This window comes from Eleutherodactylus coqui, chromosome 11 (genome assembly GCF_035609145.1).
Source record: "Eleutherodactylus coqui strain aEleCoq1 chromosome 11, aEleCoq1.hap1, whole genome shotgun sequence".
NCBI classification, from domain to species: domain Eukaryota; kingdom Metazoa; phylum Chordata; class Amphibia; order Anura; family Eleutherodactylidae; genus Eleutherodactylus; species Eleutherodactylus coqui.
In genome coordinates this window covers 117,931,061-117,947,622 of record NC_089847.1, presented here as the reverse complement: position 1 = coordinate 117,947,622, position 16,562 = coordinate 117,931,061, and positions in this window count along the sequence as shown.

Here is a 16,562-nt window from a genome sequence, read left to right as displayed (position 1 = left end):
CAGCCAGGGTGCCGTGGGTGCCAGGGCTGGTATCCTGCAGCCAGGGTGCTGTGGGTGCCAAGGCAGGTAGACGGTAGCCGGTGTGCTGTGGGTACCCAGGCAGGTAGCCTGTAGCCTGGGTGCTTTATGTGACAGGGCTGATAGCCTGCAGCCGAGGTGCTGTGGGTGCCCGGGCAGGTAGCTTGCAGCCAGGGTGCGATGGGTGCCAGGGCTGGTAGCCTGCAGACAGGGTGCTGTGCGTGCCAAAGCAGGTAGCCAGCAGCTGGGGTGCTGTCGGCGCCAAGGCAGGTAGCCCGCAGCCCGGTGCTTTGGATGTCAAGGCAAGTCGCCTGCACCTGGGGTGCTGTGGGTGACAGGGCAGGTAGCCTGCAGCCGGGATGCTGTGGGTGCCAAAGCAGGTAGCCAGCAGCTGGGGTGCTGTGGAGACCAAAGCAGGTAGCCTGCAGCAGCGGTGCTGTATGTGCCAGGGCAGGGTAGCCTGCAACCGGGGTGCTGTGGGTGCCAGGGCAGGGTAGCCTGCAACCGGGGTGCTGTGGGTGCCAAGGCAGGTAGCCTGCAGCCGGGCTGCTGTGGTTGCCAAAGCAGGTAGCCTGCAGCAGGGGTGCTTTAGGTGCCAGGGCAGGTAGCCTGCAGACGGGGTGCTGTTGGTGCCAGGGCAGGTAGCCTACACCCCGGCTGCTTTGGGTACTAGGGCTGGTAGCCTGCAGCTGTAGTGCTGTGGGTGCCAAGGCTCGTAGCCCCACAGTCGGGGTGCTGTGGATGCCAAGGCAGGTAGCCTGCAGCCAGGGTGCTGTGGGTTCCAGGGCAGCCTGCCTGCAGCCGGGGGTGCTGTGGTTGCCAGGGCAGGTAGCCTGCAGCTGGGGTGCTGTGGGTGCCAGGGCAGGGTAGCCTGCAGCCGGGGTGCTGTGCGTGCCAGGGCAGGGTAGCTTGCAGCCGGGGTGCTGTGCGTGCCAGGGCAGGGTAGCCTGCAGCCGGGGTGCTGTGGGTGCCAGGGCTGATAGCCTGCAGTCGAGGTGCTGTGTGTGCCAAGGCAGGTAGCCTTCCGCCAGGGTGCTGTCGGTGCCAGGGCTGGTAGCCTGCAGCCAGGGTGCTGTGCGTGCCAGGGCAAGTAGACTGCAGCTGGGGTGCTGTCGGTGCCAAGGCAGGCAGCCCACAGCCAGGGTGCTGTGGGTGCCAGGGCTGATAGCCTGCAGTCGAGGTGCTGTGTGTGCCAAGGCAGGTAGCCTTCCGCCAGGGTGCTGTCGGTGCCAGGGCTGGTAGCCTGCAGCCAGGGTGCTGTGCGTGCCAGGGCAAGTAGACTGCAGCTGGGGTGCTGTCGGTGCCAAGGCAGGCAGCCCACAGCCAGAGTGCTGTGGGTGCCAGGGCAGGTAGCCTGCAGCCGGGGTGCTGTTGGTGCCAAGGCAAGTCTCTTGCAGCCAGGGTGCTGTGGGTGCCAGGGCAGGTAGCCTATGGCGGGGTGCTGTGGGTGCCAAGGTACGTAATCTGCAGCTGGGGTGCTGTGGGTGCCAGGGCAGGTAACCTGCAGCCAGGGTGCTGTGGGTGCCAGAGCAGATAGCTCACAGCCAAGGTGCAGCGGATGCCAAGGCAGGTAGCCTGCAGCCAGGGTGCTGTGGGTGTCGGGGCATGTAGCCTACAGCCAGGGTGCTGTGGTTGCCAGTGCCGGTAGACTACAGCCAGGGTTCTGTGGATGCCAAAGTGCCCTGGATGCAGGAGCAGCTAGCCTGCAGCCAGGGTACTGTGGGTGCCCGGGCAAGTAGCCTGCAGCTGGGGTTCTGTGGGTGCCAGGGCAAGTAACCTGCAGCTGGGGTTCTCTGGGTGCCAGGGCAGGTAGCCTGCAGCAGTGTTGCTGTAGGTGCCAGCGCAGGTAGCCTGCAGCCGGGGTGCTGTGGGTGGCAGGGCAGGGTAGCCGGCAGCCGAGGTGCTGTGGGTGCCAAGGCAGGTAACCTGCAGTCGGGTTGCTGTGGGTGCCAAGCAGGTAGCCTGCAGCATTGGTGCTTTAGGTGCCAGAGCACATAGCCTACAGCAGGGGTACTTTAGGTGCCAGGGCAGGTAGCCTGCAGCAGGGGTGCATTAGGTACCAGGGCAGGTAGCCTGCCGCTGGGGTGCTGTGGGTGCCAAGGCAGGTAGCCAGAAGCCGAGGTGCTGTGGGTGCCAAGGCAGGTAGCCAGAAGCCGAGGTGCTGTGGGTGACAAGGCAGGTAGCCTGCAGCTGGGGTGCTGTGGGTGCTAAGGCAGGTAGCCTGCAGCCGGGGTGCTGTGGGTGCCAGGATAGGGTATCCTGCAGCGGGGGTGTGGTGGGTGCCAAGGCAGTTGTGCTGTGGGTGCCAAAGCAGGTAGACTGCAACCGGGGGGTTTTGGGTGCCAGGGCTGATAGCCTGCAGCCGAGGTGCTGTGGGTACTACGGCAGGTAGCCTGCAGCCGAGGTGCTGTGGGTGCCAGGGCAGGTAGCCTGCAGCCAGGGTGCTGTGTGTGCCTAGGCAGGTAGACTTCAGCCAGGATGCTGTGGGTGCCAGGGCTGGTAGCCTGCAGCCAGGGTGCTGTGCGTGCCAGGGCAAAGTAGACTGCAGCAGGGGTGCTGTCGGTGCCAAGGCAGGCAGCCTACAGCCAGGGTGCTGTGGGCGCCAGGGCAGGTAGCCTGCAGCCGGGGTGCTGTTGGTGCCAAGGCAAGTCGCTTGCAGCCGGGGTGCTGTGGGTGCCAGGGCAGGGTAGCCTGCAGCCAGGGTGCTGTGGGTGCCAGGACAGGGTAGCCTGCAGCCGGGGTGTGGTGGGTGCCAAGGCAGTTGTGCTGTGGGTGCCAAGGCAGGTAGACTGCAGCCGGGGGGCTTTGGGTGCCAGGGCTGATAGCCTGCGGCCGAGGTGCTGTGGGTGCCAGGGCAGGTAGCCTGCGGCCGAGGTGCTGTGGGTGCCAGGGCAGGTAGCCTGCAGCCGAGGTGCTGTGCGTGCCAGGGCAAGTAGACTGCAGCAGGGGTGCTGTCGGTGCCAAGGCAGCCCACAGCCAGGGTGCTGTGGGTGCCAGGGCAGGTAGCCTGCAGCCGGAGTGCTGTTGGTGCCAAGGCAAGTCGCTTGCAGCTGTGGGTGCCAGGGCCGGTAGCCTGCAGCTGGGGTCTTTTGGGTTCCAAGGCAGATAGCCTGCAGCCGGGGTGCTGTGGGTGCCAAGACAAGTAGCCTGCAGCCGGGGTGCTGTGGGTGCCAAGACAAGTAGCCTGCAGCCGGGGTGCTGTGGGTGCCAAGACAAGTAGCCTTCAGCTGGGGCGTTGTGGGTGACCAAGGCAGGTAGCCTGCAGCCGGGGTGCTGTGGGTCCAGGGCAGGTAGCCTGCAGCCAGGGTGCTGTATTTGCCGGAGTGTTGTGGGTGCCAGGGCAGGTAGTCTACAGCCGGAGTTCTGTGAGTGCCAGGGCAGGTAGTCTGCAGCCGGGATGCTGTGGGTGTCAGGGTAGATAGCCTGCAGCCGGGGTACTGTTCGTGCCAAGGCAAGTAGCCTGCAGCCGGGGTGCTGTGTGTGCCAGAGCAGGTAGCCTACAGCCGTGGTGCTTTGGGGGCCGAGGCAGGTAGCCTGTAGCCAGGGTGCTGTGGGAGCCAGGGCAAGTAGCCTGCAGCCAGAGTGCTGTGGGTGCCAGGGCAAGTAGCCTGGAACCAGGGTATTGTGGTTGCCGGAGTGCTGTGTGTGCCAGGGCAGGTAGGATTCCTCTGGGGTGCTGTGGGTGCCAGTGCAGGTAGCCTGTAGCCGTGGTGCTAAGGGTGTCAGGGCAGGTAGCCTGCAGCCAGGGTGCTGTGGATGCCAGGGCCAGTAACCTGCAGCCGGTCTGCTCTGGGTGACAGGGCAGGTAGCCTACAGCCGGGGTGCAGTGGGTGCCAGGGCCAGTGTCCCGTGGGTGCCAGGGCAGAAAGCCTGCAGCAGGGGTGCTGAGGGTACTCGGGGTGCTGTGGGTGCCAGAGCATGTAGCCTGAAGCCGGGATGCTGTGAGTGCCTGGGTGCTGTGAGTGTGGGGGGTGCTGTGGGTGCCAGGGGAGGTATGGCTGGTACCGGGGTATGAGGGTGGAAAGGCAGGTAGCCATAAGCCGGGGGCCTGTAGGGGGGAAGGCACGCAGCTGGAAGCCAGGGCCTGAGGGGGGAAGGGCAGGTAGCCTGAAGCCAGGGCCTGAGGGTAGAAGGGCAAGTAGCCCGAAGCCGGGGCCTGAGGGTGGAAAGGCAGGTAGCCGGAAGCTGTGCCCTATAGGTGGACAGGCAGGTAGCCTGACGCCGTGGCCTATAGGTGGAAAGGCAGGTAGCCCCGAAGCCGGGGTCTGAGGGTGGAAAGCCAGGAAGCTTGAATCCGGGGCCTGAAGGTGGAAATCCAGGAAGCCCGAAGCCGGGACCTGAGATGGTAGGTCAGGTAGCCCGAAGCCAGGGCCTGAGGGTGGTAGGGCAGGCAGCCTGAATAGCCTGAAGCTGGGGCCTGTAGGTGGAAAGGCAGGTAGCACGAAGTCGGGACCTGTTGGTGGAAAGGCAGGCAGCTTGAAGCCGGGGACTGAGGGTGGAAAGGCAGGCAGCCTGAAGCCGGGGCCTGAGGGTGGAAAGGCAGATAGCCTGAAGCCGGGGCCTGAGGGTGGAAAGGCAGGAAGCCTGAAGCCGGGGCCTGAGGGTGGAAAGGCAGGTAGCCTGAAGCCGGGGCCTGAGGGTGGTAGGGCAGGCAGCCTGAAGCCTGGGCCTGAAGGTGGAAGGCATGTAGCCCAAAGCCGTGGCCAGTAGGTGGAAAGGCAGGTAGCCTGAAGCCGTGGCCTGTAGGTTGAAAGGCAGGTAGCCCAAAGCCGGGGCCTGAGGTTGGAAAGCCAGGAAGCCCGAAGCCGGGGCCTATAGGTGGCATAGCAGGTAGCATGAAGCCGGGGCCTGTAGGTGGAAAGGCAGGTAGCCGGAAGCCGGGACTTGAGGGTGGAAGGGTAGGCAGCCCGAAGCTGGGGCCGGAGGGTGGAAGGGTAGGCAGCCCGAAGCTGGGGCCGGAGGGTGGAAGGGTAGGCAGCCAGAAGCCTGGGCCTGAGGGTGTTAGGGCAGGCAGCCCGAAGCCGGGGGCCTGAGGGTGGTAGGGCAGGCAGCCCGAAGCCGGGGGCCTGAGGGTGGTAGGGCAGGCAGCCCGAAGCCGGGGGCCTGAGGGTGGTAGGGCAGGCAGCCCGAAGCCGGGGGCCTGAGGGTGGTAGGGCAGGCAGCCCGAAGCCGGGGGCCTCAGGGTGGTAGGGCAGGCAGCCCGAAGCCGGGGGACTGAGGGTGGTAGGACAGGCAGCCCGAAGCCGTGGGACTGAGGGTGGTAGGGCAGGCAGCCCGAAGCCGTGGGCCTGAGGGTGGTAGGGCAGGAAGCCCGAAGCCGGGGGCCTGAGGGTGGTAGGGCCGGCAGCCCGAAGCCGGGAGCCTGTGAGTGGTAGGGCAGGCAGCCCGAAGCCTGGGCCTGAGGGTGGTAGGGCAGGCAGCCCGAAGCCTGGGCCTGAGGGTGGTAGGGCAGGCAGCCCGAAGCCGGGGCCTGGGGGTGGTAGGGCAGGTAGCATGAAGCCGGGGCCTGGGGGTGGTAGGGCAGGTAGCATGAAGCCGGGGCCTGGGGGTGGTAGGGCAGGTAGCATGAAGCCGAGGCCTGTAGGTGGAAAGGCAGGTAGCCGGAAGCCGGGGCCTGAGGGTGGAAGGGTAGGCAGCCCAAAGCCGGGGCCTGGGGGTGGTAGGGCAGGCACCACGAAGCCGGGGCCTGAGGGTGGTAGGGCAGGTATCCTGAAGCTGGGGCCTGAGGGTGGTAGGGCAGGTATAGTCAGGGTATACTTTCTACTGTATATTAGATTACAGGCTGTGTTTTTCTATTTCTGCACAGCATCAGCTCTCCTGAGCCTATAATTCCATCTATACAGCAATATGCAGCAGGACAGATTGGATCCAGGGTGACAGCCGATCGCCACATCTGGGGTCAGGAAGGAATTTTTTGCCCCCCTGAGGTAGAACTCTCCGGGGAGTTTTTTCGCCTTCCTCTGGATCTTTGGGTCCGGTGGCTCTCATCTCAGGACATCGGTGGACTGGTCAAAAGGACCGCAGCAAGTTCTGTGGTCTCTACCGGTCCTAACCTGAGAGTCACTGTGATCATTGTGTCATTTATTAAAGGGCCGGTAATATTTAATTACAATGTTGCTTATTGCTATTCTAATAAAACAGAATTATATAATCTACATTGTTGTGTTTGTCTTTTGTCTGTTTTCTCCTTACACGGCGACCATGATGGAAGTGATCGCTGCAGCCAATATTCCAGAAGTAGTCTTATCCTGCATATTATATAGTGTAACATCTCCCACAGACATGGTGGCAGCTGCTACAGGGCAGGAACTATAGGGGCTCCACATAGAGAGTTGAGAACCTATAACTCCACCTACAGCGATGTCATCATGTCAGCTCCTATCTCCAGTTACACGTGTTATGGGGTTCAGTCTCTGATGGGGGCGCTAACATCGTCTGTGTCCTTGCGTTTACACAACAGACTACATGGAAGAGACTGAAGACAAGAAGAGCAATTGAGTACAGAAGACACGGGGGGTCTTGTATAACAAACAGGAGACAGACTCAAGAGGCGTCCTTCGCAGGGGAGCAAAAAGTCATGGTGACCCAATAAAACATGGAAGGGGGCGCCACTGAGCAAGGACTGGTATTAACAAGTAATGGCCCACATTTACAAGGAATGTTTATAGTTCAGTATAAACACGGCCAACGACTGAATGATAAATGATACTTCATTCGCTTATCGTTCATTGTATCCAAGCATACAAAAAAAGGTTCGGTTTAAACAGCAATTATTCCGCCATTCTCATTTACTGCTGCAGCGAACTGAATGACTGAACAATCCTGCTTTAAAAAACCCCAAACAACATTTATTTTGTGTTTGAACTGATCGCCTGAGTGAGCAAGAAACTGTAAAAGCACCCGCAGACGGGGATATTTCATGCTATTCTACAGCAAGAGGATAGTTGGAGCGATTTACGTACGTCTCAATAAATCTGACGCATTTGCTCGGCAGTTTTTGGATATTTGGGACGGTTACACCCATAATTGTAAATCCTCATAAGTAATTAGCGTTCATATGACAAGCCGAGGCGCACAACACCGGATTTAGTATATCTGGCATATAATGTGTCTCATCTGTTAGGGGGGTCTTTGATAGACCGTTCAGCTGATGCTGTCTGCTTCCGAATTAGTCTTAGGTATGAGTACTCAGACGACGCAAATGGACAGCCACATGCACCACGGGATTGCCATAAGCGAAGTAAGTTTATTCAGCAGAGTTACAGAAGTTTATAGAGGAAATTTGTTTACGTAATGATTTAATTACTGCGCATGTCCAAGGTCGCTGGACATCTGCAGATTATAATGAACAATATTTATTTCAAAGACGTCTCCTACATAAACAATATATCAACGCCCGGTGACAGCTGTATCAAAGCAAAATATGTCCTTGGATAAGATTCTCAGAACATGAACAGAAAACAGGATAACATGTGAAAGTACAGCTAGGACAAGATTCAGGGTCATATAGTGGGAAAAGGACAGATAAAGAGTAAGTTGGAAGAGAAATTAAATGTATTTTTCTTATTTAATTTGAGAGACAGGGGAAATCTAGAATTAACCCCTCACATTCCCCCATTTGGACATAGGGTCCACCATCATGCTAGGTACTTCACCCGAGTGGTGCCGGCTCCTGCCAGATTCCCAGTGCCATGTGGTGGCCCCGAAGTCCATACGGGTTAAAGTTTAGCAAAAGCCTTTTCATTAGATCGTGTGATACAAGACATGATTAACTTTAAAGCAACATATATGACGAGCAAAATCATCACTACTTGAAGCATACTTTGTAAAATTCCCATGAACCACCCTCCTAGACCAGAGAACCAATTGGCAGGGTTCAAAAACGAAATGTGTTACCCCACCAACTATCCCTGGTTTCTGAGTTTTCACTTGTTTATGCAAGCAGTTCTTTCGACGGAACAGGAACAGCCAGAAAAGGAAGACTAGTGGCAGTTACTGGTGCGTGTGTGAGCAAGTCCAACAGTCCTTCACCTGTGAGGTGTTCAGTCCATCTACCAGTATTTGGTGGTGTCTAACAAAGTGGTACCGGGCATTGTCATTTTGCACCCTCTCATAGGGGCGAAGCATGGGGTGAGGAGTCCAAAAAGTCCAACAATAAACAAAATGTCCTTCATTTTTCCTTCTCATGGGGGGGGGGGGGCAAAGCAGGGCATGAAAAGTCCCATTAGTCCCAAGACAAGCAACAGTTCCTTCAACTTTTACTGAAGTAGGTGTGGTCAGCAGGACTTGATAGGGCCCCTTGAATCTGGGCCCTAGGGATTTCCGGACACGCCTCTTTACGACCACCCAGTCTCCAGGTTGTAGAGAGTGTGATCCCTCTAAGTTGTCTGGGTCTGGAATGGAAGAAAAAGACTAGATTCTGTGTTACTGTTAGTTGGCCACACAGGTGCTTTACATATCCGGCTAGTGTCATAGCCCTGCTGTAGGTCCTGTGGATGATACAGCCCCAATCTTGGCATAGAGCCAAACCACACTTCTTTTAATTTAAATGTACCATTTTAGTCTTTTCACTTTGTCTGAACTCTGCGGGTGGTTTGGGGTGTGAAACGCTTGTTCCACCCCAAGGGCTGACATCACCTCTTGCATCACTTCACCTGTAAAATGTGTACCTCTGTCACTCTCAATTGTTTCCGGTACCCCGAATCTACACACAAGTTCTGACACAAGTTTCTTTGCCGTGCATTGCGCGGTGGCCCTGCCCACCGGGTAGGCCTCAACCCACCCAGAGAACAGGTCCAGGCACATAATGATGTACTCATACCTGCCTGACTTGGGAAGCTGGATGTAATTGATTTGTAATCTCTGAAAGGGATACAGGGGTCTGGGGGTGCACTTCCGGGGGTTCTTACCACCTGACCTGGATTGTGCAGGGCGCACACTTCCCATGCCTTCACATATGCCTTCGCCATTCTGTCAAACCCCGGAGCATACCATACCTTGTCCACGACAGAAACCATGGCATTCTGAGAGGCATGTACTTTCCCGTGAGCTAGGACGGCGAGGTGGGGGTAGGCAGCCGCTGGTAAACACACTGTCTCTCATCATCCACACATCCTTCACTTTCCTCCCTCCTGCCATGGCCCATCTCTCCTCTTCCCTTCTGGTGGGCTGCAGTACCACCTCGGTAGAAGCAGCAAAAGAAGAAATGCTGGCAGGTACCCCGGTGTCCTCCTCAGGTGGGCAGGATCTTAGCCGGGTACTAACCCTGCACACACGGTCCTCTCTTTCCAGCAGGGCTGCAGCCTTGGCTGCTCTATCGGATTTCTCGTTGCCCTTGCTTTCCATGGACTGACCCTGGGTGTGTGCTTTAACTTTTACTATGGCCACCTGTTCTGGCAACAAGATGGCTTGCATTAATCTACCTACTGATACACCATTCTTTATGGGCTTGCCTTGTGCTGTGAGAAAGCTCCTGGACCGCCAGATGGGTCCATAATCGTGTGCGATACCAAAGGCGTACCTGGAATCAGTGTAGATGTTAGCAGTGGCATCCTTCGTGATTGTACAGGCCTCAGCTAGAGCACAGAGCTCGGCCTCCTGCGCTGACATGTGTGGCGGCAGTGGTTTTTGTACAACTATCTCATTCAGTGTGACTACTTCAAAACCTGTTACAAACTTTCCCTCGTCATTTAGGTATCTGGATCCGTCCACAAACAGCTCAAACTGGGGGTTCTGCAGGGGCTTGTCTGTGACATGCGCAAACCCAGCCGTTTCCTGGGCCATGAGGGCCACACAGTCATGCTGGTTTCCGATGTCAAATGCCTCCTGTTCGTCAGTCAGGGAGTTGTAAAACAACTGATCCCCTGTACTTACTCCCCCATTTGAATCTACGTCACCTAATGGAAGTAAGGTGGCTGGATTCAAGGTGGTGCACCTTTGGAATGAGATGTTCGAGGAGGAATGCACTGCGAGTTCCATTTTTATCTGTCTGGCAAGAGACAGATTTCTACGGCTTACCTGAGTCAGGATACCATGTATGTCATGTGGGGTGTAGATCACCATGGTGTGATCTAGGACAACGTCAGAACTTTTGTCCAGTAGTGCTTGGACTGCTAGAACCGCTCGGACGCATGATAGAGACCCTCTAGCCACCGCGTCAAGCCGGGCACTGTAGTATGCTACAGGTCGCTTTTTGTCACCATGCATTTGTGTCAGTACAGCGGTGGCGTGTCCCGCCATCTCAGTGATGTACATTTGGAAAGGTTTGTCATAGTCTGGCAGTCTGGTTATCTGTACTTTCAGCTGATGGAAGGCTGACTCAGCCTGCAGGGTCAGGGCAAATGGCCGTGAACCCAAACAGTCGTACAGAGGCTGCATGGTCATGGAGGCAGAGCGTAACCACGGCCGACAGTATGAAACCAGTCCCAAGAAGGTACGCAACTGGGCATGGGAGGTGGGAAGTTGCATGTCACTTACCACCTTCGTGCGCTCCGGCGTCAGGTGTTTAGTACCTGGACCAAGGCAGTGGCCCAGGAACACTACGTGAGATTTGCAGAACTGAAGTTTGTCTTTGCTGGCTTTGCAGCCATTCTACTCTGATGGAGGAAACACAAAAGGCTTAGTGATGCATTGAGGTAACTATTTGGGTCAGGAGTAGAGATGAGCGAACGTACTCGGTAAGGGCGATTTCGCAATCGAGCACCGCGATTTTCGAGTACTTCACTACTCGGGTGAAAAGTACTCGGGTGCGCCGGGGGCCGGGGAGAGGCGCGGCGGCGCGGGGGGTAGCAGTGGGGAACAGGGGGGAGCCCTCTCTCTCTCCCTCTCCCCCCCCCACTCCCCGCTGCAACCCCCCGCGCCGCCAAAGCGACCCCCGAATTTTTTCGCCCGAGTACGGAAGTACTCGAAAATCGCGGTATTCGGGCAAAAAAGGGGCGTGGCCGAGCACGTTCGCTCATCTCTAGTCAGGAGTACATAAAAAAGTAAATCATCAACATATTACAAGAGGGCGGTACCCTCGGGAATTGGCCAGGCGTCTAATACCAGCTTCATGCATCTGGTGAACTGGTTTTGGGCTATTCTGTGCACCTTATGGCAGCACTGTCCAACAGTACTGCTTTCCTCTGAAAATAAATGCAAACAAATACTGACAGTCTGGCTGGCCCTTTAAACTCTTTCTCTTTATCAGGAAACAAAAGGGGTATTGGCTGGGAAGACACATTCCTAAAGGGCTTTAAGTTAACATAAAGAAGAGACAGTGTCTGCAATTGTATCTTCCTGGACATGTGCCAGGGGGTACTGATGGACCAAGGGGCTTTTTCTCCTTCCTTTAGGTAGACCATTACCAATGAGACTGACAGTCTGCCGAGGTCCGTCTGTCTGGTAGCCCAAAGGCTCGAAGGAACGACACTAAAAACTTGCTCCTCTGCGTGCATAAGAGTGAGGACAGGGAGAGGTGTCGCTTGGTCTGCTGCCATCCGACAGAAGGTCGGGTGACTTTCAGACCCGGGGTGTATACGAGCCTCACCGGATGGGTGAAGTTCGATACAACATCCCAAGGGTCCCATCACATCGGTTTCCAATATGCTTTCAGGACCTTCCAGCACAAGGAAGCGTGTGAGGCATCGCGACCCTTTAAACATTACCTCAAGTGGTTCAGTTTCTGCCAGCTGAATTGGCACTCCTGAAACCCCTTGCACTGATTACCGCTAGACAATCAGGCTGGTATTTTATTTCAAATAGATCAGAACCTTAAAAAAAAAATTAAAAATAGCTGACCTGCAATACCTAGATCGCCTATGTCTTCTCCTCCCCCCTTTTGAACTAGGATACTTAATTGGAAGAAGAGTAGCCGGGTTCAAGGTAGTAGCAACATTGAAAAGAATGACAAGAGCACATTGTAGCTGGATTTGACGGGCCAGAAATAAGTGCTTGGGTTGCACTTGCGTGTATATGCTCCGGATGTCATGAGGGGTGAGGACCACTAGGGGGTAGTTCAATACCAACTCCGAAGATTTGTCAACCATTGCCTGTACTGCTGCCACCGCACACACACATGAGGGAGCTCCTCGAGCCACTGGATCCAGCCTCATGGAGTAGTATCCAAGTGGCCGTGGCTGTCCTCCGTGCTTTTGTGTCAATACTGTCGTCATATGGCCAGAAAATTCAGTACAGAAAAGAATAAAGGGTAAAGTGTAAAAGGGTGGAGAGCTGAGAATTGAGCTTCAGAGGTGAGAGAGAAAAGAATGATTGAAAGACAGTCATAGAGTGGTTGCATAAGAGAGGAAACAGAATGGACCCATGGGCGGCAGTATGAAACAAAGCCCAGAAAGGTGCGGAGTTTGGCAGCAGGTGTAAGTACAGGTATGGCTTTTGGTCAGCAGCCTTTTGTTCCTATGTCAGATATCTGGTTCTTTGGACCAAGCGATGACCCAGGAGAGCAACCTTTGTTTTGCAGAATTGGAGTTGGCTTACTATTTGTCAGGACCTGCGGAAAGCTGAGTTTCTGTAGTGGCTATCAAGACAAATACATGAGCCGGATCCACCAAGAGAGCAGTTAGTTTACAAAACTCTTCTGAACTGTCACCTGAGATCTCAACCTGTACCGATCCATCTGGTAAGAATTTGATGGATGCAGATAAGGCTTGTAAGATATCAGTACAAATAACAGAGACATGAGTTACAACAGGGCAGAATAATCTACAAACATCTATCCACATTGGAATATGATTTCTTTAGGCAAAATCATTATTAATCTGATACTGCCTGCAATGTCTCATCAAATTTGAGGAAAAAAAAAAACCTTTTCCTAACTGCCCAAGCTTCTCACCCCTCCTGTCGGAGAAGCGAGGGATGAAACATTGCGTACTTTTCATCATCTAGCTCCACCCCTTTGATACTGGCAGTTTGCGTATTTCCCCTACAGAACATTCTCTCAGAGATAGTACAGTACTAACAGCATTCAGTAGTGACACAGACGTCCAACCAATCACAGAACTGACATTTACCCAAAAAGCAAAAACATACCTCAAAATCCCTACATGCTTTCCACTTTCAAGACAATTAATTCACGTAATTCATTACAAGTTTCTTATTTCATCAACGTCTTTCTTTCTATGACCTTGAATTTTATCTCTCTATGAAATAGAACAACAACCAAGACTCTAGAAAGTGGCCAGAACATTCAGACTCCAAACAACACCAATCATTAGCAACAACAAGAGGTATATTTCTCTGCACAGACTATCAAACATGGACGGCAGGGGAATAGTTAAACACATAGAAAAGACAACATGCTAAGCGCTTCTGACAGCGCAACATTCACCGCATTTTTAACCCTTGTATTCTTAAAAGCCCCTACAGACGTGAGTAGGGTATAACTTTCTTACACTTTCTTACACTTGTATGACGGAGACTAAAACGTACAACAAAGATTAGATTACATAACATCAAGACATACAAGACAAAGAATAATGGTTATTTGTCACATAATTGTCCACAGATTCTGCATGAACTTGCTTTATGTCACAAAGGAACACAGACTAAAAGGATTCCCTTTCTCTGATAACTGCCGTATCTATACTTGCCTCAATCCATCTGTCTAACATACTTTTATTCAACCTTTGACTATCTCTGAATCTTTCCCAAACTTGTTGGTCTAAGATTCCCAAAATTCTAAACACCTGCTTTTCTCAACAACTTACTACATTCTCTCCCCACGGCTAACTTGCTTTCTCTGTCCTTTGCTACTTCTCTAGCTGTTTTCTATATTGTCTGTTCTTTTTAAGTCCTATCTGTTTATATATTTTATAGGCTTGCCTACAGATGCCCTCCCTTCCCCCAATCTTATTATTTCAATGGGTGTCAGGAAAGTCTGAGACTGGTCGGACCCCATTCTCACTATGGACTTACCTCTTGATTTACCACTATTGTCCCTTCTGCCGAGTCCGCAACTGGCAGGATACTTATGGACTTTTCAGTCCCTTCTGCCGCGTCCGCAACGGGCAGGATACGTAGGGGCCTCCTGCCAAGTATTGGCAGGATACTTCTCTTCTGCCGAGTCCGCAACTGGCAGAATACTTATGGACTTTTCAGTCCCTTCTGCCACGTCCACAACGGGCAGGATATTTGTAATATCTTTACTTTTTACGGGGATAGAGGAAGGACCACGGCTTGCCTTGCTGGGCGGCTTTTAGTAATCTTATTACAAATTACAGCTAACATTATGAGTCCGGCAAAAAGCAATAATTTCTACAGCACACAGCAGACAGCATGGCAATATACACACAAGGGTTCTTCCGTCTAGCACGGTTACTAAGAACACCGTAAATAACAGGCAGAAGTGTCCTATAAATATGCAGCAACTAACCTCCTGTCGACACGTGACTGAAGTCAGGGGAACCCAGAGCTGGAGTGGTAAGTCAAGGGCTTACCTTACACCGGTGTTTTGTAGATCTGGGGTCCCGTGGCCTCTGGTCCAGCTGGTCGGCAGGTAGGGTCATCAGGTATCGGCTGCAGGTAAGGAGTTAGCTTCTGTCCCACGTTGGAGCACCAAGTAATGTTAGGGGGGTCTTTGATAGACCGTTCAGCTGATGCTGTCTGCTTCCGAATTAGTCTTAGGTATGAGTACTCAGACGACGCAAATGGACAGCCACATGCACCATGGGATTGCCATAAGCGAAGTAAGTTTATTCAGCAGAGTTACAGAAGTTTATAGAGGAAATTTGTTTACGTAATGATTTAATTACTGCGCATGTCCAAGGTCGCTGGACATCTGCAGATTATAATGAACAATATTTCTTTCAAAGACGTCTCCTACATAAACAATATATCAACGCCCGGTGACAGCTGTATCAAAGCAAAATATGTCCTCGGATAAGATTCTCAGAACATGAACAGAAAACAGGATAACATATGAAAGTACAGATAGGACAAGATTCAGGGTCATATAGTGGGAAGAGGACAGATAAAGAGTAAGTTGGAAGAGAAATTAAATGTATTTTTCTTATTTAATTTGAGACACAGGGGAAATCTAGAATTAACCCCTCACACATCCAATACAATGTAGTGTGCCTGCGAATATTGCAGGGTGCAGCCTGTCTCTCATCAGCTGTAGTAAGAGAAGGCCGGAGCAGCGCTCAGCCTCATCCATACCACCAGTCACACAGCTCTCTGGAGGGTCCTCTCTCCAGCTGTAGTAAGAGGCAGCCGGAGCAGCGCTCAGCCTCATCCATATTATCAGGTCACACGGCTCTCTGGATGCTCCTCTCTCCAGCTGTAGTAAGATGAGGCCGGAGCAGCGCTAAGCCTCATCCATATCACCCGTTGCACAGCTCTCTGGATGCTCCTCTCTCCAGCTGTAGTAAGATGAGGCCGAAGCAGCGCTCAGCCTCATCTACATCACCAGTCACACAGCTCTCTGGTTTTCCTCTCTCCAGCTGTAGTAAGATGAGGCCGGAGCAGTGCTCAGCCTCATAATAAATAAAATAAAATAAATCTTGGTATTTGTATAGCGCCAACTTATTACGCAGCGCTTTCAGGTAATTATTACTTATTACCCCCCACCAAGCTGGGTTCTCATTTTACCGACCTCGGAAGGATGGAAGGCTGAGTCAACCTTGAGCCGACTACCTGACGCATGTGGGGATCGAACTTGCAACCTCCAGGTCGTAGGTGAGAGCTTACACTCTGCGCCACACGAGGCATCCATATCACCCATCACACAGCTCTCAGGATGCTCATCTCACCAGCTTATTACTTTCCTACAGGTCGTATGAACAGCGACCTACATGAACGCAATCTCTAGACGGCTGAACAAGGAACAGAAACTCCTTGAAATAGGATTTCTGAGATAAGAATATGCCTTAAATCTTATGTCACAGGAGGGGCAGCTTGGCTTACTGACTGCTGTGGAGAGAGCGCAGAGACACAGTCTGCTCTGTGTATGCTTACCCTGTGTGCTGAAAACAGGGACAGAGCGATTATGCATTAGTAAAGGCAGGATTAAATGAGCATGCTCTACCAGAATGAAGAACTATTGCAGGACTGAGTAGGGATGGGATGTTTAGGGGTAAGAAGTCAGGACTGGTGTATTTTCGAAGATTTGCAAAGATGAGTGATTTTAGATATAGCGCACACTGAGCCACTTATAAGATCTTGGAAATGCCCCTTTAAGGGGGTTGTCTGGTTGTAAGCTATTGGTGGCCTATCATCAGGTTAAGTCATCAATAGTTGATTGGTGGGGATCTGTTGCCTGGCTCCCCCTGCTGATCAGCTGTTTACCAGGCTGGCATGCTTGTGCGCAAAGCAGATTAGTGCAGAAAGCATACAGCTCAGTTCTTACTGTAGTAGCCAGACTTGGCATTGTAAGCAAAGTTCCATTCACTTCAATGCGGACTTGGCTTGTAATACCAAGCCTGGCCACTATAGTAAGAACAGAGCTGTCCGCTTCCTGCAGAATTCAGTTAAGCAAATGAGTGCACCGATCCAAGCTGATTGGCAGGGGACCCGGGCAATGGACCTCACCAATCTACTATTGATTTAAC